Below are 22,545 nucleotides of genomic sequence, written 5' to 3'. Positions count from 1 at the left end.
TGGGCTTTGGATAGTTTTGTTAATTGTTTAAAAAAGGCCTCATCCACCTCTTCCACCTGGCTAGGTGGCCTGTAGTAGACTCCTAGCATGATATCACCCTCGTTTTTTACCCCTTTTAGCTTAACCCAGAGACTCTCTACACAGCTATCTCCTACGTTCATCTCCACTTCAGTCCAAGTGTGTACATTTTTAATATACAAGGCAACCCCTCCTCCCTTTTTTCCCTGTCTGTCCTTCCTGAGCATATGAAGTGCCAGGACTCAACATGTCTGACCTTTGGAGTCTGTTATGTTCTGTGTGCCTGGAGTTTCTGCGAAACAGGTCACACTTGACATTTAGTAAAGATCACTAACAGAAGCTCTTCCCCTCGTGGGCTGACAATGACTGACACATGCTCACTTTGGCTATGTCTACACTACACTTCTTTTTTGGAAAAAAAAATCTAAAAAATCTACACTGGGCCAAATTACAGAAAACCTCCTCTTTCGAAAGAGCCCTTCTTCCTTGTGAAACAAGGTTTACAGGGCTTCTGAAAGAGCGTGTTTGCTCTTCTTCAAAAATTTTTGGAAGAGCAGATGCGTTCCCTGGACGTGGCAGAGTTTTTCCAGGATACCGCCAGTATCCCGGAAAAAAACTCTGTAGTGTAGACATAGCCTTTGATGGCATTCACCACAGTGGAATCAGGACCATAGCTGGTGAAGAAGAATCTACCAGGCAGGAATTTATCCCTACTCAGGGAAGGGGCATGAATCAGCACTTTGATCGATACAGAGCTGTTCAGATGAAACAGAGCCTCACATCTGCTACCCCAAAGGCTCCAGTTAAAGAGCAGAACTGCATCCAAAGCAATGAGGTTTTCAGTGGGATCTCAGTTACTCTGTGATACTTGGGGTGTAAAGAGAACAAGAAAGATTTCTCACTATCTGTCCCGTGCATAGAGTGAAATTTCTTTTTCAGAGAGCCACTGGCTTGTAGAATAAAGAAAGGACAGAAAAGTGCCAGTTTTGGAAAATAGGGGTTACATAAGGAAAGGTGATATTGAAATAGCTGTCACAGCATTACAAACCCTTGTGCAGAATTGAGCACCTTGATTGCAAAGATTTACATTCAGATTCAAAAGCTTCATGGGCATGACAGGCTACGTAAGTGTTGCCAAATATGTACCAGACAGTAGCACGGAATATCCACAAAAGGAATCAGTGCATAGTTTGCAGGTGTCCTGGAGTTTGATCCTTGTGTCTGCTTTGCATTGTAGCTCATTTCTAATTGGTAGCAGGTTATTTCACAGCTTGATGCTATTTCCTGACATTCCTTTCCTTCCCTCTAAAGTGATGCAGAGATTTTCTTCCTCCCTTAGGATGGCAACTCCTTAATCACTTGAGGGAGCATTTTACTCATACTTGTTGTTTCTGATAATGGAGTAGTAACTATCTCTCCATTTCTATTACAATGGCTGTACAGTTCTAGCTGTCCACTACTCTTTTGTGTCAGCCCACTTTTTAAGTTTAACTGCAGAGCTAATAAAGCTATGTGAGTAGATGGAAAAAGCAGGTGGATCATTCTTTCTCAGTGCTCCATGAAACGCATGGATAAATTGCTGGGGTCATGCAGCATTCCCTTCCTGTTGTTCTCACTATTTCTGCCCTCCAAGCCTGTGAAAGGGAAAAGGTCTCACAACTTAGGGGCTGTGTCTACACTGGGCCACTTATTCCGGAAAATCAGCCGCTTTTCCAGAATAAGCTGCGAGCTGTCTACACTGGCCCTTGAATTTCCGGAAAAGCAACGATGCTCTACTGTACAAAATCAGCCGCTATTCCGGAAAAACTATTCTGCTCCCGCTCGGGCATAAGTCCTTATTCTGAAACACTGTTCCGGAAAAGGACCAGTGTAGACAGCCCAGTAGTCTTTTCTGGAAAAGCGCGTCTACATTGGCCACAGACGTTTTTCCGGAAAAAGGGCTTTTCCGGAAATCAGCCTGCCAATGTAGACGCTCCTTTTCCGGAAAAACTGAAAACGGAATAGTATTCCGTTTTAAGCAGTTCCGGAAATTCATGCCAGTGTAGACACAGCCAGGGAGTGTGAATACAAGGCCAGAAATCTTAAAATTTTAATCAGATGCTCCTTGTCAGGAGAGGAGCAGCCTTCAGTAGCTTAATGAGACCCAACTGAGCTGAGGAAAAGATACTCTGGAGTTCAGTATTGCAACATATGTCATGATGCTTCAACATTATTTCTGGAAGTCTAATTGTGTTGGCTCTCAAGAAGGAGCAAAAGAAGGGATTGATGAGATCAGACTTGTGTGTATTAAGTGAATGACTAATAAACTGAAAGATATTTCTGCTAGCAGTTACTTGAACACCATGTGCGCATATTTCCAAAGAAATGTATACATTGGCTATCACTAGTCAGAAAGACTCCACTCCACGTGGCTTATGCACATTCATCTCATCACACTGTGCTCCAGCAGCAGTTACCTGCACTGCAAGAATGAGCCTGAGGAACTGAGGGTATGTCTACATTACAGCACTAATTCGAACAAACTTAATTACTTAGAGCTAGGAGAACCTGGGAGGGGAAAGAACTTATGTGTTAATTGTCTGCTTTAAATGTTGTTTTGATTTTAGTCCTAGTTCACTTCCTCAGTCTGTGGGATTCTTCAGCTCCTCTGTAAGGGTATGTCTACACTACAGCACACATTCGAAATAACTTAGTTCGAATTAGTTAATTTGAACTAAGCTAATTCGAACTAGTGCATCCAGACTTAAAAACTAGTTCGAATTAGCGTTTTGCTAATCTGAACTAGCATGTCCACACTGAGTGGACCCTGAACCGAGGTTAAGGATGGCCGGAAGCAGTGCCAGCAGGGCATCAGATGAGGACTTAGAGCATGGAGCTGCTGTCTCAAGCTAGCCGAGGGCTGTGCTTAAAGGGACCCGACTCCCACCCCGGACAGACAGTTCTCAGGGGTTCCCCGCTCGCTTGTCTACCTCGATGAGGGACAACAAAGCAGTCCTGGCTTGGAGTTCCCTGAATGCCCACACTCGGCACATCACAGGACTTGGCCATCAGCCTGGCTGCATTTGCTGCAGGCTGCCATCCAGGGGAGGGTCAATCGGGGGGCTGCAGGAGAGCTTCCACCCCGAGGAGCCCGCAGAGCCACCCCAGTCCTCCCCTCTGGGGGCTCGCACCCCATTCCTCCCTCACCTCCTTCCACTTACCCCTCCCTAGCCCCCCTTCCTGATGTACAAAATAAAGGACACATGTTCAAAAATAGAAACTCTCTTTATTTAACAATACTCAAGGTGGGGGTAGGGTTAACCTCTGGGGAGACTGGGAAAAGGAGGTGAAAGAGGGGAAGAGAAAGGGTGGGAGAGGGGAGGGCAACTAAAATGATCAGGGGTTTGGAACAGGTCCCATATGAAGAAAGGCTAAAGAGACTGGGACTTCTCAGCTTAGAAAGGAGGAGACTGAAGGGAGATATGATAGAGGTCTATAAAAGCATGAGTGGTGTGGAGAGGGTGCATAAAGAAAAGTTCTTCATTAGTTCCCATAATAGAAGGACTAGAGGACACCAAAGGAAAGGAATGGGTAGCAGGCTTCAAACTAATAACAGAAAGTTCTTCTTCACAAAGCAAATAGTCAACCTGTGGAACTCCTTGCTGCAGGAGGCTGTGAAGGCTACAACTAGAACAGAGTTTAAAGAGAAGTGAGATAAAGTCATGGAGGTTGGGTCCATGGAGTGCTATTAGCCAGGGGGTAGAAATGGTGTCCCTGGCCTCTGTTTGTGGAAGGCTGGAGATGGATGGCACAAGATAAATGGCTTGGTCATTGTCTTCGGTCCATCCACTCCAGGGTCCCTAGTGTTGGCCGCTGTTGGCAGACAGGCTATTGGGCTAGATGGACCTTTGGTCTGACCCAGTACTGCCATTCTAAGCTCAGGGCTCAGGGTCGGGGGTCTCACTGGACCACCTTGATTTTCATGCAGACCTGCTCCTGGGTGGCCAGGCTGGCAGCTCTCCTGCGCTAGAGGGCCACTTTCCTGTGCCTAGTGCGGAGGTCTTGGATGAGGTCCATGATGTCTGCACTAGACCAGGCAGGCGCCAGCCTCTTGCGGATCTGGGCAGGCTCCTGGGAGCCGCCAGCCTGGTCCCGGGAAGAGGCGGAGGGCTGGGTGGCAGCGGGTGGCTGGCTCGAGCCGTGCCAGGTGCAGGGTCTGCTGGCTGGGTGCTGGCAGGCTTGCACCTGGCACGGGCACCGTAGCCAGACTGTGCCCCTTTAAGAGCTCTGGGGCCGGGAGGGGGGCAGAAGAGTTTCCCTGGTGGTGCCCAGAGGGGCCACCAGGGCAAGCTGGGAAGGGCTAGCCTCCCACTATTTCGATTTAAGTGGCTACACAGCCCTTAATTCGAACTACTTAATTCGAACTAGGCTTTAGTCCTCGTGGAATGAGGTTTACCTAGTTCAAATTAAGCGCTCCGCTAGTTGGAATTAAGTTCGAACTAGCGGTTTGCTAGTGTAGCGCCTATCAAAGTTAATTCGAACTAACGTCTGTTAGTTCGAATTAACTTTGTAGTGTAGACATACCCTGAGGGAATACAATGAGGTTCTTCCTTTCCCTCTGGAGTCCAGGGTTGATATAAGAACATAAGAACGGCCATTCTGGGTCAGACCAAAGGTCCATCTAGCCCAATATCCTGTCTTCTGACAGTGGCCAATGCCAGATGCCCCAGAGAGAGGCAGAACAGAACAGGGAATCATCAAATTATCTCTCTCCTGTCATCCATTTCCAGCCTCTGACAAACAGAGACTAGGGACACCATTCCTAACTATCCTGGCTAATAAGTATTGATGGACCTAACCTCCATGATTTTATCTAGTTCTTTATTGAACCCTGTTAAAGTCCTGGTATTCACAACATCATCTAGCAAGGAGTTCCACAGGTTGACAATATGCTACATAAAGAAAAACTTCCTTTTGTATGTTTTAAACCCTGCTACCTATTAATTTCATTTGGTGATCCCTAGTCCTTATGTTTTGGGAACAAGTAAATAACTTTTCCTTATTCACTTTTTCCACACCAGTCATTATTTAATAAACCTCTATAATATCTCCCCCCCCCCTTAATGTCCTCTTGTCTAAGATGAAAAGTCCCTGTCTTTTTAATCTCTCTTCATATGGGACCTGTTCCAAACCCCCAAAAAATTTTGTTGCCCTTTCCTGAACATTTTCCAACATCTTTTTTGACATGAGATGACCACATCTGTACACAGTATTCAAGATATGAGCATACCATAGTTTTATATTGAGACAAGAAGATATTCTCTGTCTTTTCTGGAATAAATTGCCTAGGGAGGTTGTGGAATCCCCATCTCTGGAGATATTTAAGAGTAGGTTAGATAAATGTCTATCAGGGATGGTTTAGACAGTATTTGGTCCTGCCATGGGGGCAGGGGACTGGACTCGACGACCTCTTGAGGTCCCTTCCAGTCCTAGTATTCTATGATTCTATGATTTTCTATCCCTTTTTTAATGATTCCTAAATTCTATTTGCTTTTTTGACTGCTGCTTCACATTGATGCTATGTCTTCACTGCAACGCTATTTCGGGATACCAGAGTATCCCGAAATAGCTATCCCATGTCTTTTAACAGCAAGCCCGTTATTTTGGGTTTGCTATTCCAACATCCCTGTAAACCTCATTCTACAAGGAGTAAGAGACGTTTCAGAATAGTGCTTTATTTCAAAATTTGGCAATGTGTAGACAGCACCAAATGACAAAATAAGGTATTTCAAAATAGCATTGAAATAAGATACGCAATTTGCGTAGCTCAAATTGCATATCTTATTTTAAGTTACCGTGCAGTGTAGATGAACCCTGAATGGATGTTTTTAGAGAACTATACACAATGACTCCAAGATCTCTCTCTCGAGTAGTTCCCATCATTTTGTATGTATAGCTGGGATTATTTTTTCCAATGTGCATTACTTTACATTTACAACATTAAATTTCTTTTGCCATTTTGTTGCTCAACCACTTAGTTTTGTGAGATCTTTTTGAAGCTCTTCCCAGTCTGCTTTGGTCTTAACTATCTTGAGCAGTTTAGTATCGTCTGCAAATTTTGCCACCTCTCTGTTTACCCCTTTCTACAGATCAGTTATAAATAGAGGTATCTAGTGGTGTCCCCTAAGAGTCCATAGGATTGGTCCCAGTATGGACTCTTGGAGGACACCACTAGATACCTCTCTCCATTCTGAAAACTTATAATGTATTCCTTCCTTTTGTTTCCTGTCTTTTAACCAGTTATCAATTATGAGACCTTCTCTCTTATCCTATGACAACTTAATTTACTTAAGAGCCTTTGGTGGGGGACCTTGTCAAAGGCTTTCTGGAAATCTAAGTACACTATATCTACTGGATCCCCCTTGTCCACATGTTTCTTGACCCCCTCAAAGAAATGTAGTATATTAGTAAGGCATAATTCCCCTGTACAGAAACCATGTTGACTTTTCCCAAACAAATTATGTTCATCTATGTGTCTGACAATTTTATTCTTTAGTGTAGTTTCAACTAATTTGCCTTCTACTGACATTAGACTTACTGATCTGTATTTATCAGGATCACCTCTAGAGCCCTTTTTAAATATGAGAATATGAGAAGCTTACAAGTATTTGAGTTTCCCAGACTACTATTATTATGTATATACATATATATAGAAATTATTATGAGTTTCCCAAACTATTATAATTAGTTCATAGCTTGATGCTTTTTCCTGACATCCTGAGTTCAGTATTGCAACATATTCCGTGTCACTTTGATGTTATACCATAATTTGCGAGTGTGTGTGTATTCATATATGTAAACTCATAATAATCTATGTATAAACATACATAATATACATATAAAATATGTACATGTAAACTCATGATAATTTGTATATATTCATGATAATATACATATATAATATGTATATGTATATACATAATAATAATGGGCTGACAAACTCAAACTACTTGTAAGCTTTTCATGTGAAGCCAGGCCTCCAGAGGGAAAGGAAGAATTGGGCAGCCCTCATTGTATTCCCGAGGCTCCTCAGAATCATTCTTGCAGTGCTGGTAGCAGCTGCTGGAGTTACAGAATGTGCATAAGCCACTTACAGCAGAGTTTTTCAACTAGTGATATGTAGTAGACACATTTCTTTGGAAAGATGCTCACATGGTGTTGAAATAACTTCTAGCAGAGATATCTTTCAATTAATTAATCATTCACTTAATACACACAATCCTGGTCTCATTTGTCTCTTCTTCAGAGGCAACAAAATTAGACTTCCAGAAATAACTTTAAAGTTGCATGGAATATATACATATTGGTACTGCTGTAGTGCCTAGGAATCACAGACATGGACCAGAATTCCATTGTGTTAGGCATCGTAAAAACACAGAACAAAATCAATTCTCATCCTGAAGAGCACACAGTCTAAGTAGTTTCCATTGTAACCCTGTAGCAATATGGATGCAATTCAGCCCCATTGGCAGTTTCTCTGCCTGACATCCCTCAGCTGTAATAGGTGAGAAGCAGCTGAAAGTACCTGGCAAACTTTCTGCTAATCCTGTCCAGGGCATGCATCAAACTTAGCAAGATTCCTGCATGTGAAATCATCTCAACACAGGGAGTCATCATTGAAAAACACTTACTTGTTCCTTGTGTCTCAATCTATATGCCTAGTTCTGGTTATTGATCCATTAATTATCAGTCTGTGTCTTTTAACGGTTACGGTACAGTAGAATGCTGTAGGTGATATGTCCAACGTGACATTCTTGGAAGGTGGAAATAGAAAAACTGTCCAGCCCTAGTGTGAGGCAAGCAGTGTAACAGGGTTATAATGTAAAGCACTGAGCAATTAGCTGGGAGATTTACCTCCCTGTCTTAAAAGCATTTTTATTACTTAATCAATCACAAGCAATTTATAAACAAGGCTTGGGTTTTACGGGGAGTTATAAATCTGTCTTATTTGCTTCCCAGATAGAGCAAGAAAAACAGAACCGAAGTTCCAGAAGACATTTGGTCAATTAAAAGGAAAAAAGGTAACTCAAAAGAAGAGAAATAATTTCTCAAAGAGAGGAAGCAGCCTTGGGAGAGGGAATGGTCTGGGGTTGGGGGTTGGCTATCCATTTGTCTATATTATCAGTTACTCCAAGAGATTTAATGTGGAAATGTTAAACTTAACTTGCATTATAAACTCTTTTGGGCAGGGCCTCTGTGTATATCACAATGAGTCTGGATTGCAGCATTTGGGCACTAGTACAATCTGGGTATGTCTACACTACAAAGTTAGTTCGAAATAACGAACGTTAGTTCGAACTAACTTTCATAGGCGCTACACTAGCGCTCCGTTAGTTCGAATTTAATTCGAACTAACGGAGCGCTTAGTTCGAACTAGGTAAACCTCATTTTACGAGGATTAAGCCTAGTTCGAACTAGCTAGTTCGAATTAAGGGCTGTGTAGACCCTTAATTCGAACTAGTGGGAGGCTAGCCCTTCCCAGCTTGCCCTGGTGGCCACTCTGGCCAACACCAGGCAAACTCTATTGCCCCCCTCCCGGCCCCAGAGCCCTTAAAGGGCCATGGGCTGGCTACACAGTTTGTGCCAGTTGCAAGGCTGCCAGCACCCAGCCAGCAGACCCTGCACCTGCCACAACATGAGCCAGCCACCCGAGGACACCCAGCCCTCCACTACTCCCCAGGACCAGCCTGGCGGCTCCCAGGAGCCTGCCTGGGGACGCAAGAGGCGGGCACCCGCTTGGTCAAGTGCGGAGATCGTGGACCTCATTGAGGTTTGGGGGGAAGCCTCCAATGTCCACGATCTCCGCACTAGCCACAGGAACGCGGCTGTCTACGGCCGCATGGCTGCCAGCCTGGCCGCCAGGGGCCACCAGCGCAGCCGGGAGCAGGTGCACTGCAAGATCAAAGACCTGCGGCAGTCCTACTCCCGGGCCTGCCTGCCAGGGGCCGACCCGGAGGAGTGCCCCCACTTCCACGCCCTGGACCACCTCCTGGGGGCTCATGCCGTCCCTGCCCCCCGGGACGTGATAGACCCCGGGGCAGAGGGACCGCTCCAGGAGACGGAGGAAGGCTCCGAGGGCCAGGAGCCTGCCAGCAGCCTGCCCAGGACCTGGGACCCTCGAGGCACCCCACAGAGCCGCTCGCCTGTGTCGTCCGAGGCCGGGGAGGCGTCCACCTTTGAGTACCATCGTGCTCCCCTTATGTGTACGGGGGGCTGGGGTGAGAGGGAGAACGGGACCGTGCGCCTGGGCCTTGCCCACCACGGAGCAGCAGCTGGGGATCCTGCAGGGGCCCTGGCCTTGCAGAGGGGAGCTGGGTTTCACACACCTGGGCCCATGGGGTAACTGACTGCTGGTCTTGTTGCACCACGGCCACAGCACCTGGGCCTGCAGGGCGCACCACCCCGCCTGCAGCAGCTGCCTGTGCCCAGGCCAGCAGGAGAGCCAGGAACCAGGAGGACTACCAGAGGCGGCACCTCCAATTCCTGGAGCAACAGCTCCGTCTCTAGGACCACTGGGTCCAGGAGGACCTGAGGCTGCGCTAGAGGAGTTTGGAGGCCCTGGAGGAGCAGGGCTGTGCCCTGCGAGGCCACCTCCAGAGCCTGCTGGACCGCTTCCCAATTCCTCCTGCTCCTGCTCCTGCTCCTGCTCTCCCTGCTCCCCCTGCTGCTCCCCCTGCTGCTCCCCCTGCTCCCCCTGCTCCCCCAGCTACCCCTCCTGCTCCTGCTTCCTCCACACCCCCCGTCCCTCCTGCCCCACCCTCCACAACCATTCCCCACCGACACCCCCGGACCCGCAGTGTGGCGAGACGGGAGAGGCAGCCAGACTCCCACCCCTGAGCTTTCCTTTCCCTTCCTCCCTTCCCTCCCCTTCCAGCTCCCTCGTCCCAGGTTTCCCCCTCCCTTCTCTCACCCTCCTTCCTCCCTCCCCCCACCCCAGTTATGTGAAATAAACAGACGTTTTTGGTTGAAAAACAGGTGTCTTTATTTTACAGTAGGTAGGGAGGGGAAAGGGGAAGGGGGGTAGGGTGGAAGAAGGCCCCAGTGGGGCATGCAAGGGAGAGGTCAGTCCTCCTCCTCCACCTGGAAGCTCTCTTGCAGGGCTTCCCGGATCCGGACGGCCCTCCGCTGGGCTTCCCGGATGGCGGCGGTGCGGGGCTGACCGTAGTGTCCAGCCATGCGGTCAGCCTCAGCCATCCAGGCTGGCAGGAAAGCCTCCCCGTTTCTCTCACACAAATTGTGGAGCACACAACATGCTGCCACCACGGGAGGGATGTTGTGCTCGGCCAGGTCCAGACAGGTGAGGAGGCATCGAAAGCGGGCTTTCAATCGCCCGAAGGCCCCCTCCACCACGATGCGGGCCCTGGTCAGCCTGGCATTGAAGGCCTGGCGGGAGGGATTGAGGTGCCCCGTGTAGGGCTTCATCAGCCACGGCTGCAGTGGGTAGGTGGCATCCCCCACCAGGCACACGGGCATGTCCATGTCCCCGACCCTGATGTGGCGGTCGGGGAAGAAGGTCCCGTCCTGCAGCCACTGGCACACGGAGGAGTTGCGGTACACCCGGGCATCGTGTGCTTTGCCGGACCAGCCCACATTAATGTCCGTGAACTGGCCCCGGTGGTCACACACGGCCTGCAGGATCACAGAGAAGTACCCCTTGCGGTTGACGTACCGGGACGCCTGGTGTTCCGGGGCACGGATGGGGATGTGCGTCCCGTCGATGGCCCCCCCACAGTTGGGGAAGCCGAGGGTGCCGAAACCCCGGATGACGGCGTCCAGGTCGGCGAGGTGGACCACCCTGCGGAGCAGCACCTGGTTGATGGCCTTGACCACCTGCGGAGAGATACACAGCAAAGCGCCAATCAGTGGGGCGCCCGGGTGGCTGGGAGCGTTCGTGCCCTGGCAGTGCGCCGCGCCCCACTCCCGGAAGCAACCCCCTGGCGGCGTGTAGTATGGCTGGGACAGACCGACCCCTCCGGTGCGGGGTGCGTTCGCCTCTTCCCGCCCCCCCTTTGTCCCTGGGGTGGCCCATCCCCTCCTCGCAGCCCCCCTCCTCCCCTGGCGCAGTGGCCGACGAGTTCCATACCTGCATGAGCACCGCTCCGACGGTGGATCTCCCCACGCCGAACTGGTTCCCGATGGATCGGTAGCTGTCCGGCGTGGAGAGCTTCCAGAGGGCGATGACCACCCGCTTCTGGAGGGGGATGGCGGGCCTCATGCGAGTGTCCCTTCTGCGCAGGGCAGGGGCGAGCCACTCGCAGAGCTCCAGGAAGGTGTCCCTCCTCATCCTGAAGTTCTGGGTCCACTGTCGGTCCTCCCAGCGCTCCAGGATGATGCGGTCCCACCAGTCGGTGCTGGTGTCCAGACGCCAGATGTGGCGGGGCACGCCGGTGCCGGGGCACTGCCGCGGCTCCTCCACGGCCCCCAGGGTGGCCAGGCGGAGATGCAGGGGGCTGACATGCACCAGGAGGTGCCAGGCAGCCTCGAGCCATTGGTGGCAGGCTTGCAGCAGCAAGTCCAGAAAGTTCACCAGAAGGTGCAGGGCGAGCTCTGGCTTCATGTTGCCACCTGCGGCGGCCCCCCCGAAGGGAAGCACCGACACAGACGGGCACAAAGACCAATGCTTTGCTGTCCCTCGGCGAGGTTGGCAAGGAAGCAGGAAAAGCTGAGAACCGGCTGTCCGGGGGGGGGTCCCTTTAAGCACGAGCCTCAGATAGCCACAGACAGCAGCCACACAAAGCAACTACTGACCTGATGCCCTGCCAGAACCGGTTTCAGCCGCCCTTAAATGCCCCCCTGCATCCAATCAGTGTGGACGCGCTAGTTCGAATTAGCAAAACGCTAATTCGAACTAGTTTTTAGTTCTAGACGCGTTACTTCGAATTAGCTTAGTTCGAATTTACTAATTCGAACTAACTTAGTTCGAATTAGCGCTGTAGTGTAGACATACCCTCTCCCAGTTAAATAAAACATAATAGTAACAAAACCATCCATAGATAAGCACTGTAGATTCCTGTCCCTTTTTCAGATTACAGTGCTGTTGATACACTGCTGAAACAGTTAAAGATGGGGATATTAGTGTGATACCAGCAGCATCCAACCGGGTCTTTGGAAATTACAGCAATGCATATAACAATGCCTACCTGACCATGTACCATCTGGACAGACACCCTAGGAATGGGTACAAGAATGCATGCCATTGTGCACATGAATTCACTCTGCCCAGGGAGTTGCAGACTGCTTCCATAAATGTCATCATACCTAAGAACAGCACTTTGTATTCACAGAACAGCCATCCCAGGCATTTGATAAGCATTGATTGTCCTGGTTGGTTTCAGCATCTGAGGTTTTTAGCTTAGCACACACTAAAATAGTGCTTGCCACCTAGTTTTGTCAAGAAGGCATAGAGGTCTGGCAGATGGCCTAATATAGCTGGCCTTCTCCATCTGACTGTGTCTCTTGGAAAACCACTCCAATGTATTTACTTCAAGGAAAACTGCTGTCCACTCTGGGGCTGGTGTGTCAGTCTCTATGGGCTACTAAATGCATAAAATACTACTGGCTCAGATCGGTGTTATTTGTACATCCACTTTGCCCAACAACTACACAAAAGGCAGGTCAGTTAACACAATTACACATGACTCATTACACATCATCCTGCTGTTTTCAATCATCCAGTGTTCTGAGGCCAACCAGGATAATAGATTTTGCACACATATTGTCCATGTGCACACAGAAAAAACAGTGAAAGTACATGCACTCCAACCTGAAGCCATTTCACAGTGTCAGTCAAGTTAATTTATTCTAGCTAAAGATTGATTGTGATGCAAAATGTTCTTCTGCGCTTCCGCTTGTTTTGCTTCCAGTACGATAGAATCAGTACTGAGGTGGGTCATGCCTGAAGGAATTCAGTTCAGAAAGACTGCTCATTGAGAACTGTTTCAATTTGTTATTTGTGATAACACTGGCAGAGCTCACAAATGTTGAAAAGGGCAATGAGATTAAAGAGCCCTACCTGAAACATCCATAGAAGGGTCTGCTCCATGCAGCTGTCATGGAAAATATAACTTCATTTGCATGAGTCATTTTCCCCTATGAGGGAGCTTGCATATGCCATGGCTGCTATGTTCTGTCACTGGAACTCCCTTCCAATTAATCACACGTCTGCCTGACAACTGTTGATCAGCATCAAAGCATCAAACGTTGCACACACATATAAATGTGCTAGAAAACAGCCTGCCATGATGGGGAGTATCAGCCTGTGGCCTTGCTGGCTTCACGTCCAAAAAGGTTTGGCCTGTGACTAAGCATTTATTGTAATATCCTGGAATGATCCTTTCTGTGTGCCTCATCTGGACTTTGGAACAATGAAAGTAGAGTAGATCCCTTAAGAATCCATCTCCAGCCCAATGGTGCTAAGACCTGTGCAAACACACAGGAAGGCACAGTTTCTGCCCCTAAACTGGTTTAGCACTTTTTAAGTTTTTCTAAAGGTTAAAAATAAGTGGTCAAAAAGTTTAAGCAGTTGGGGGGAAGGTTGAAAGAAGGGGAACCATTGGGGGAATGCAGGAATAACTTTGAAAAATATAAAATGGTTGAAAAAGTTGGGAGCAAAAAGAAAAAAGTAAACTGCAGGTGAAATGGAGAGAAAGTAAATGAAAAAAAAATGAAACTAAAAGAGGTAGAAAGGGGAAATTTTCAGGCCCAGAATTGGAGTGGGGGAGTCTTCAAACCATTCATGTCCCTTGTGTATGTGTGTGTTGTGGGCAAATCAGGGCACAGACCCACACCATTGCAAATGGCAACGATATCTCTACAATTTGGATGGACACAGAAGAATGATGTGGCTACTGACCTTAAATCAAATTTCTCCTATGAAGGATGGCCCTGTGGATGAGACACTGGACTGTGACTCAAAAGACTGGGATTCACTGTCCAGCACAGCCATAGACTTTCTTGGGTTTAGTTACATACTTACCCTGTCTCTGTTCCCATCTGTACAATGGGGATAACAGCACTTCTTCTTCAAGGATGTCCCCATGGGTGCTCTACTATTGGTGCTGGGCTTGCCCCGGTGCCAAGCCCAGCACCAACAGTGGAGCACCCACGGGGACACCATCTTGAAGAACAACAGTTATCTCACCAAGGTGAGTAACTTCGCTTTCTTTACCATACCAAGGTATTGGGATGATAATTCCAGGAATGATTGAGAGGTGTTCAGATATGACAGTGGTGGGGCCATATGATATATATATATATTGAAAGTGTTACCCTCAAAATGACAGTGCTATATAATATGTACTGGTGCTGCTAAGAGTTCAGGATGACTATGAGAATGAACTATGTACTACACAGTTACTACACATACGATTCTCACATTTCAAGACCTAATGGGAACAAATGTGTAATTGCATAGTTCACTGATTTAACAACTCTTACCTTTTTTGATGAACAGCCCCTTTATATTTTCAATTCATAGACTTTTACAGCAAATAATGAAAGTCAGAAATTCATTGGGTTGTATCTGTGAACTTGCTGAATGAGATGCAGCCTGTTTGCTTGGGATCATGGGCAGAATCAAAACTAGGGACCTACCCCTGCATTCACTGGGGCATCATGTGCATGAGAGGAAAAAACGATCTCATCCCCAAGAGTAAAAACAGTTATAGGGTTTCGAATTCAAAACAGACCTTGACTATCATAAAACACAACTAAAATATAATAATAACTGGTTTAAAAGGAGAAAAGGCTGACCCATGTCAGCCTTTTCATGTCAATATCTGCGATACAGAGACACAGATAACAGATACACATTATCTGTTCAGGTAAATATAATATGGATACAAATGAGGGGTCCTGTGGCTCTTTAAAGATTAGCACATTTAACTGGGCATAAGCTTTCATGGGCTGGAATCTACTTTGTCAGATGCATTACATCATACATCTGATGAATTGAGCTCTAGATCTTGAAAGCTTATGTCCAAATACATTTGATAGTCTTTAACATCCCACAGGAGTCCCCACTGTTTTTATTGAAAAAGACTAACACAGCTACCTCTCTGAAATTTGATAATACAGATACATAAATGCCATCCTATCACACTACACTTTCACCAGGGGAATGCCTGTGCCTTACTGCTCAGCAACAGAATTGCAGGGACAGTTCCATCATATTCTGACACTTATTATTAAGACTGACACCAGAATAAATGGATATAAGCTGCCCATCAGCAAATTTAGGCCTGAAATTAGACTAAAGTTTCTAACCATCAGAGGAGTGACGTTCTGGAACAACCTTCCAAAGGAAGCAGTGGGGCAAAAACCCAACTGGCTCCAAGGCTGATAAATGTATAAAAGGGATGTGATCTTGAGGCTGTCTGTAATGGCATGTCAACCAACTATGATGGCTAGTAGCAAATATTCCAATGGCCAGTGATGAGACAATAGATGCGGAGGGCTCAGAGGGTGTGTCCAGACTCCATGCCTCCGTCGACGGAGGCATGTAGATTAGCCAGATCGGAAGAGGGAAATGAAGCCGCGATTAAAATAATCGCGGCTTCATTTAAATTTAAATGGCTGCCCCGATCTGCCGATCAGCTGTTTGTCGGCAGATCGGGAGAGTCTGGACGCGATGCCCCGACAAAGAATCCTTTCTTCATCGACACAGGTAAGCCTCGTGAAACCAGGTTTACCTGTGTCGATGAAGAAAGGCTTCTTTGTCGGGGCATCGCGTCCAGACTCTCCCGATCTGCCGACAAACAGCTGATCGGCAGATCGGGGCAGCCATTTAAATTTAAATGAAGCCGCGATTATTTTAATCGCGGCTTCATTTCCCTCTTCCGATCTGGCTAATCTACATGCCTCCGTCGACAGAGGCATGGAGTCTGGACACAGCCAGAGTTACTTCAGAGAATTCTCTATAAGGTGCCCAGCTGCTGGGTCTTGCTGAAATGCTCAGGATCCAACTGACCAACTATATTAATGGATGGGAAGGAATTCTCCTCTTTGTCAAATTGCCATATACCTTGGGAGGAGGGGGCTGTTTTCTGCCCCAGGGAGCACATATTATATAAAAGTTTAGTCTAGAATAAATGGTGGATTCTCTGTAACTTGAAATCTTTAAATCATGCTTTGAGGACTTCAGTAACTCAGCCAGGCCATGTCTAGACTGCAGCTCTTTTCTGGGATACCAGAGGTATCCCAGAAAAGCTATGCCACGTCTAAGGAAAGCCTCCGCTTTTTCAGAAAAATTTCCAAAAAAGTAGACGCGTTCTTTCGCCATCCCTGTAAACCCAGTTCATAAGGAAGAAGGGATGGCTTGAAAGAGAAGGATCTACTCTTGTGCACCCTGTGTCCCCTGGGCACAATAAAGGTGAAGGGATACAAAATGGGATGGAGGTTGTTCCTCAAACGTTTACACCAGTTAAACCCAGCAGCTGCTGCAAACTACCCTCAATTGCATAGATCCCCAAAAGTCTGCTAGCCAGGGACAGCTCTGGCCATGCTTCCAACCATTCCTGACACACTCACACTCTCTCTTGCTGTTTGGGAGCAAGTTGGCATAGAGCCTATGCCAGGGAATGCCAGTTGACTGTTTAAGTTTACTATATGAGAAGTGTTCCCTCTAAACTGAGTGTTTGAGTGGCCATTCATGAGAGAGTTAAATGCCACCCAGCTGATAAGCAGAGTGTATATGTTTCCACTGGTGGTGCACATCTGCATATGCCTCAGTGCACATAGCAAAATTTATTCTGCACAAAGATGGAAAAAATACAGGGAACATTGTATATGACCCCTTTGTGCCAAAGGATATAATCAGGGCTTGAAAAATAATACAATCTACTCGCCACAGGCGAGTAGATTGTAACCCAGAAAAGCCGGGTTCAGGCGATCTGAGCATGTGCAGAACGATCTGTGCATGCGCAGATTGCCGGACAGCGCGGCTGGCGAGTGGGGCTCACCACGGTTCAGCAAGCCCTGGATATAATTATACATAGTCCCACCTCTTCATCCAAGGGTGGAAGCAAGGCATAAACTCGAATATTGGGTGATTAAATCCACAAATGTTCCATCACTCGCTGCCTCTATCTGGGAGGACATTTTGTTCCATATGCTTGCTATATCAGAGAGAAATGACACAGGAGGGCAGGGATAGGGTCCAGAGTGACCTACACAGATTAGAGGATTGGGCTAAAAGAAATCTGATGATATAAAGTTCTGCACTTGGGATGAAAGAATCCCAAGCATTGTTACAGGCTAGGGACCAAATGGCTAAGTAGCAGTTCGGCAGAAAAGGACCTGGGGGTTACAGTGGATGAGAAGCTGGATATGGGTCAACAGTGTGCCCTTGTAGCCAAGAAGGCTAATGGAATATTAGGTTACATTAGGAGGAACATTGCCAGCAAAGCTAGAGAAGTGATTATTCCCCTTTATTCGGCTCTGGTGAGGCCACATCTGGAGTATTGCATCCAGTTCTGGGCCCCCCACTATAGAAAGGATGTGGACGCAATAGAGAGGGTCTAGCGGAGGGCAACCAAAATGATTAGGGGGCTGGAGCACATGACCTATGAGGAGAGACTGAGGGATTTGAGTTTATTTAGTCTGCAGAACAGAAGAGCAAGGGGGGATTTGATAGCAGCCTTGAACTTCCTGAAGGGAGGTTCCAAAGAGAATGGAGACAGGCTGTTCTTGGTAGTGACAGATGGCAGAACAAGAAGCAATGGTCTCAAGTTACAGTGGGAAAGGTCTATGTTGGATGTTAGAAAAACTATTTCACTAGGAGGGTGGTGAAGCACTAGAATGGGTTACTTAGGGAGGTGGTGAAATCTCCATCCCTTGAGGATTTAAAGTCTCAGCTTGACAAAGTCCTGGCTGGATTGATTTAGTTGGGATTGGTCCTGCTTTGGGCAGGGGGCTGGACTTGATGACCTCCTGAGGTCTCTTCCAGCCCTGTGATTCTATAATTCTATGATTCTAGGTAGAGGCAGATTACCTAGATTGCACACACATATTTCTACACACTACTAATACATGTTGTCAGATGCCTGCTGTACTTGTGGAAATTTGCATATACTGCTGGCTAGTTTGGCATCCAGATGCCCAAGGGCTAGCACAAATGCTTAGGGTACAGGCACACACTGAATATTATCACCCAGAGAATAGGTATATGCATCTTTGAGACTCTGGCATTTGGTATCTTATGTGATGTTTACTTTCCACTCCATTATTGTCAACCACAAATTGCTAGGGTGGTTGCTGATGTGGGCAGCATTTCAAAGGGCTTTGTTGACTAGATTAAAATGAGCGCCACTATGAGGGTATGTCTACACTAGAAAGTTAGTTCGAACTAACGGACGTTAGTTCGAACTAACTTTCCTATGCGCTACACTAGCGCTTCGCTAGTTCGAATTTGAATCGAACTAGCGGAGCGCTTAGTTCGAACTAGGTAAACCTCATTTTACGAGGACTAACGCCTAGTTCGAACTAGCTAGTTCGAACTAAGGGCTGTGTAGCCCTTTAGTTCGAACTAGTGGGAGGCTAGCCCTCCCCAGGTTTCCCTGGTGGCCACTCTGGCCAACACCAGGGAAACTCTATGCCCCCCTCCCGGGCCCGGACCCCTTAAAGGGGCACGGGCTGGCTACGGTGCCCGTGCCAGGTGCAAGCCTGCCAGCACCCAGCTAGCAGACCCTGCACCTGGCACGGCACAGAGCCACCCACCCGATGCCCCCCAGCCCACCCCCTCTTCCCGGGAACAGGCTGGCGCCTCCCGGGAGCTTGCCCTGGACTGCAAGAGGCGGGCACCTTCCTGGGCTAGTGCGGACAACGTGGACCTCGTCCACGATCTCCGCACTAGGCACAGGAAAGTGGCCGTCTAGGGCAGGAGAGCTGCCAGCCTGGCCACCCAGGACCAGGTGTGCATGAAAATCAAGGGGGTCCACTGAGACCCCCGACACTGAGCCCTGAGCTTACAATGGCCGTCCTGGGTCAGACCAAAGGTCCATCTAGCCCAGTAGCCTGTCTGCCCACAGCGGCCAACCCTAGGGACCCTGGAGGGGATGGACCGAAGACAATGACCAAGCCATTTGTCTCGTGCCATCCCTCTCCAGCCTTCCACAAACTTTGGGCAGGGACACCACTCCTACCCTCTGGCTAATAGGACTCCATGGACCCAACCTCCATGACTTGATCTCACTTCCCTTTAAACTCTGTTCTAGTTGTAGCCTTCACAGCCTCCTGCAGCAAGGAGTTCCACAGATTAACTATTTGCTTTGTCAAGAACAACTTTCTCTTACTAGTTTCAAGCCTGCTACCCATTCCTTTCCTTTGGTGTCCTCTAGTCCTTCTTTATGGGAACTCAGGAAGAACTTTTCTGAATGCACCCTCTCCACCCAACCCCTGCTTTTAGAGACCTCTATCCTGTCCCCCCTCCGTCTCCTCTTTTCTAAGCTGAACAGTCCCAGTCTCTGTAGCCTCTCTTCATCTGGGACCTGTTCCCAACCCCTGATCATGTTAGTTGCCCTCCCCTCTCCCAGCCTTTCTCTTCCCCTCTCCCACCTCCTTTTCCCAGTCTCCCCCAGTTTTTTTCAATAAAGACAGAGTCAATGTTGGAAGAAACGTTATCTTTATTTTGTACATCAATAAGAAGGGGGGCTAGGGAAGGGCAAGTGGAAGGAGGTGAGGGAGGAATGGGGTACGAGCCCCCGATGGGGAGGACTGGGCTGGCTCTGCGGGCTTCTGGGGGTGGAAGCTCTCCTGCAGCCCCCCAATTACTCCCTCTCCCCAGATGGCAGCCTGCGGCAAGTGCAGCCGGGCTGATGGCCGAGTGGTGTGATGTGCCCAGTGTGGGCACTCAGGGCACTCCAAGCCAGAACTTCTTTGCAAGCGGGGCACCCCTTAGAACTGTGTGTCCGGGGTGGGGGTCGGGACCCTTTAAGCGCAGCCCTCGGCTAGCCTGAGACAGTATCTCCATGCTCTAAGTCCTCCTTTTATGCCCTGCCGGCACTGCTTCCGGCCATCATTAAGCCCTGTTCAGAGTCCACTCAATGTGGACTTACTAGTTCGAACTAGCAAAACGCTAGTTCGAACTAGTTTTTAGTTCTAGATGCGTTAGTTCGAACTAGCTTAGTTCGAATTAACTAATTCGAACTAAATTAGTTCGAACTAGCGCTGTAGTGTAGACGTACCCTGACTGTCTTAAATATCTGGGAACTTCATCAGTAGGAACATACTACACCCAATCTCATGGGTCTTGTCTCTTACTATTCCCTTCACCCGTCTAGAGTTTCTTCCTCTCTTGTCTTCTTCACACATCCTCCCTCCCCCTTCCCCCACCCCGTGTCAGAGCAAGAGCCCTACTTATTTGTAGCTTCTGCCATCTATAATGAACAGTTTCTTGTATCTCTCCGCCTCATCAACTTTCCATTTCTTTTCAATTCTCATTTTAAAATGTATATTTCCTGTTCTCCCTTGACTTTACCTCTTAATTTGACTCATCCTCTGCGATCAATCTTCTAACTACTTAAATTTATTCACCATACAATGTCTTTATGACCACTGTTTTTTTGTAATTTATGCCACCTATTGTGTGGCATTAATTTAATTCTAGAGAATGTTTTGTGATCCAGCTTACATAAAAGGTGCTTTACAATAAAAGTTTTATCGTACGCAACAGACAAAATCTGCAGTGTCTATCACTGCATCTTGCTGCATCCTGAATGTCAATTCTAGTGTATCAATATCCCCCTTTTTATTGGAATTGGCTTAATAAAGTTAATAAAGCAGTTTTTTTAGAAAGAAAGAAAGAAAGAAAGAAAGAAAGAAAGAAAGAAAGAAAGAAAGAAAGAAAGAAAGAAAGAAAGAAAGAAAGAAAGAAAGAAAGAAAGAAAGAAAGAAAGAAAGAAAGAAAGAAAGAAAGAAAGAATTAAACTCTTCTACACTTCTATCTGGCTTCTTCACCCATATCATGGCAGTTCTCTTAACGTTGCCATGTGAGATAAGCCAGAGAGGCCTCACATTGACAATAAGGGGGTTAAGATATGCCTGTGGATCCATCTGCTACACCTACATCCAATGTCAGAGATGGAGAAAAGATCTAAAAAGGAGAGAACAAGACTTGACAGAGCTGAACTTGTCTTGTTGGGAGAGAAGCCAGATTACAGCCCTGAGAAGGAGCTTTCTAGCCAGCTGGATCAACTGCCCTAGAGGGGGAAATCAGACCCTGGAAGGAAACCTGTGGAAGCCTGGATTGTTTGGGAGACAAGCCCTGAATAGAAGGGTGGGACCTCATTGAAAGTTTGAGGGATGACTCTGTTTCTGAGTTGTGTTTTGTTTCCTTCCATGTTACCTCTCAAAGGGTATGTCTACACTACAATGTTAGTTCGAACTAACGGACGTTAGTTCGAACTAACATTCATAGGCGCTACACTAGCGCTCCGTTAGTTCGAATTTAAATCAAACTAGCGGAGCGCTTAGTTCGAACTAGGAAAACCTCATTTTACGAGGATTAACCCTAGTTCGAACTTACTAGTTCGAATTAAGGGCTGTGTAGACCCTTAATTCGAACTAGTGGGAGGCTAGCCCTCCCCAGGTTTCCCTGGTGGCCACTCTGGCCAACACCAGGGAAACTCGTCTGCCCCCCTCCCGGCCCCGGACCCCTTAAAGGGGCACGGGCTGGCTACGGTGCCTGTGCCAGGTGCAAGCCTGCCAGCACCCAGCCAGCAGACCCTGCACCTGACACGGCACAGAGCCACCCACCCGATGTCCCCCAGCCCAACCCCTCTTCCCGGGACCAGGCTGGCGGCTCCCGGGAGCTTCCCTGGGACCACAAGAGGCGGGCACCTTCCTGGGCTAGTGCAGACATCGTGGACCTTGTCCACGATCTCCGCACTAGGCACAGGAAAGTGGCCGTCTAGGGCAGGAGAGCTGCCAGCCTGGTCACCCAGGAGCAGGTGTGCATGAAAATCAAGGGGGTCCACTGAGACCCCCGACCCTGAGCCCTGAGCTTACAATGGCCGTACTGGGTCAGACCAAAGGCCCATCTAGTCCAGTAGCCTGTCTGCCGACAGTGGCCAACACTAGGGACCCTGGAGGGGATGGACCAAAGACAGTGACCAAGCCATTTGTCTCGTGCCATCCCTCTCCAGCCTTCCACAAACTTTGGGCAGGGACACCACTCCTACCCCCTGGCTAAGACTACTCCATGCACGCAACCTCCATGACTTGATCTCACTTCCCTTTAAACTCTGTTCTAATTGTAGCCTTCACAGCCTCCTGCAGTAAGGAGTTCCACAGGTTAACTATTTGCTTTGTCAAGAACAACTTTCTCTTACTAGTTTGAAGCCTGCTACCCATTCCTTTCCTTTGGTGTCCTCTAGTCCTTCTTTATGGGAACTCATGAAGAACTTTTCTGAATGCACCCTCTCCACCCAACCCCTGCTTTTAGAGACCTCTATCCTGTCCCCGCTCCATCTCCTCTTTTCTAAGCTGAACAGT

The 22,545-nt window shown here is 47.9% G+C and overlaps 1 protein-coding gene across 2 annotated transcripts in view; it reads left to right on the top strand.

Annotated features, from left to right (window-relative positions):
• KLHL25 (kelch like family member 25) overlaps positions 1–22,545 on the top strand; it is a 147,475-nt gene that overhangs the window by 13,579 nt on the left and 111,351 nt on the right. For both annotated transcript variants that reach the window (XM_075897039.1, XM_075897038.1), the window contains exon 2: positions 8,017–8,078. The gene's annotated coding sequence lies outside the window, so the exon portion shown is untranslated. The remainder of the gene's footprint in view (positions 1–8,016; positions 8,079–22,545) is intronic.

The sequence above is a fragment of the Pelodiscus sinensis genome, chromosome 14, assembly GCF_049634645.1.
Source record: "Pelodiscus sinensis isolate JC-2024 chromosome 14, ASM4963464v1, whole genome shotgun sequence".
NCBI lineage: Eukaryota > Metazoa > Chordata > Testudines > Trionychidae > Pelodiscus > Pelodiscus sinensis.
Note: the sequence above shows the minus strand (reverse complement) of the source record. Positions and strands in the feature narration are given on the sequence as shown.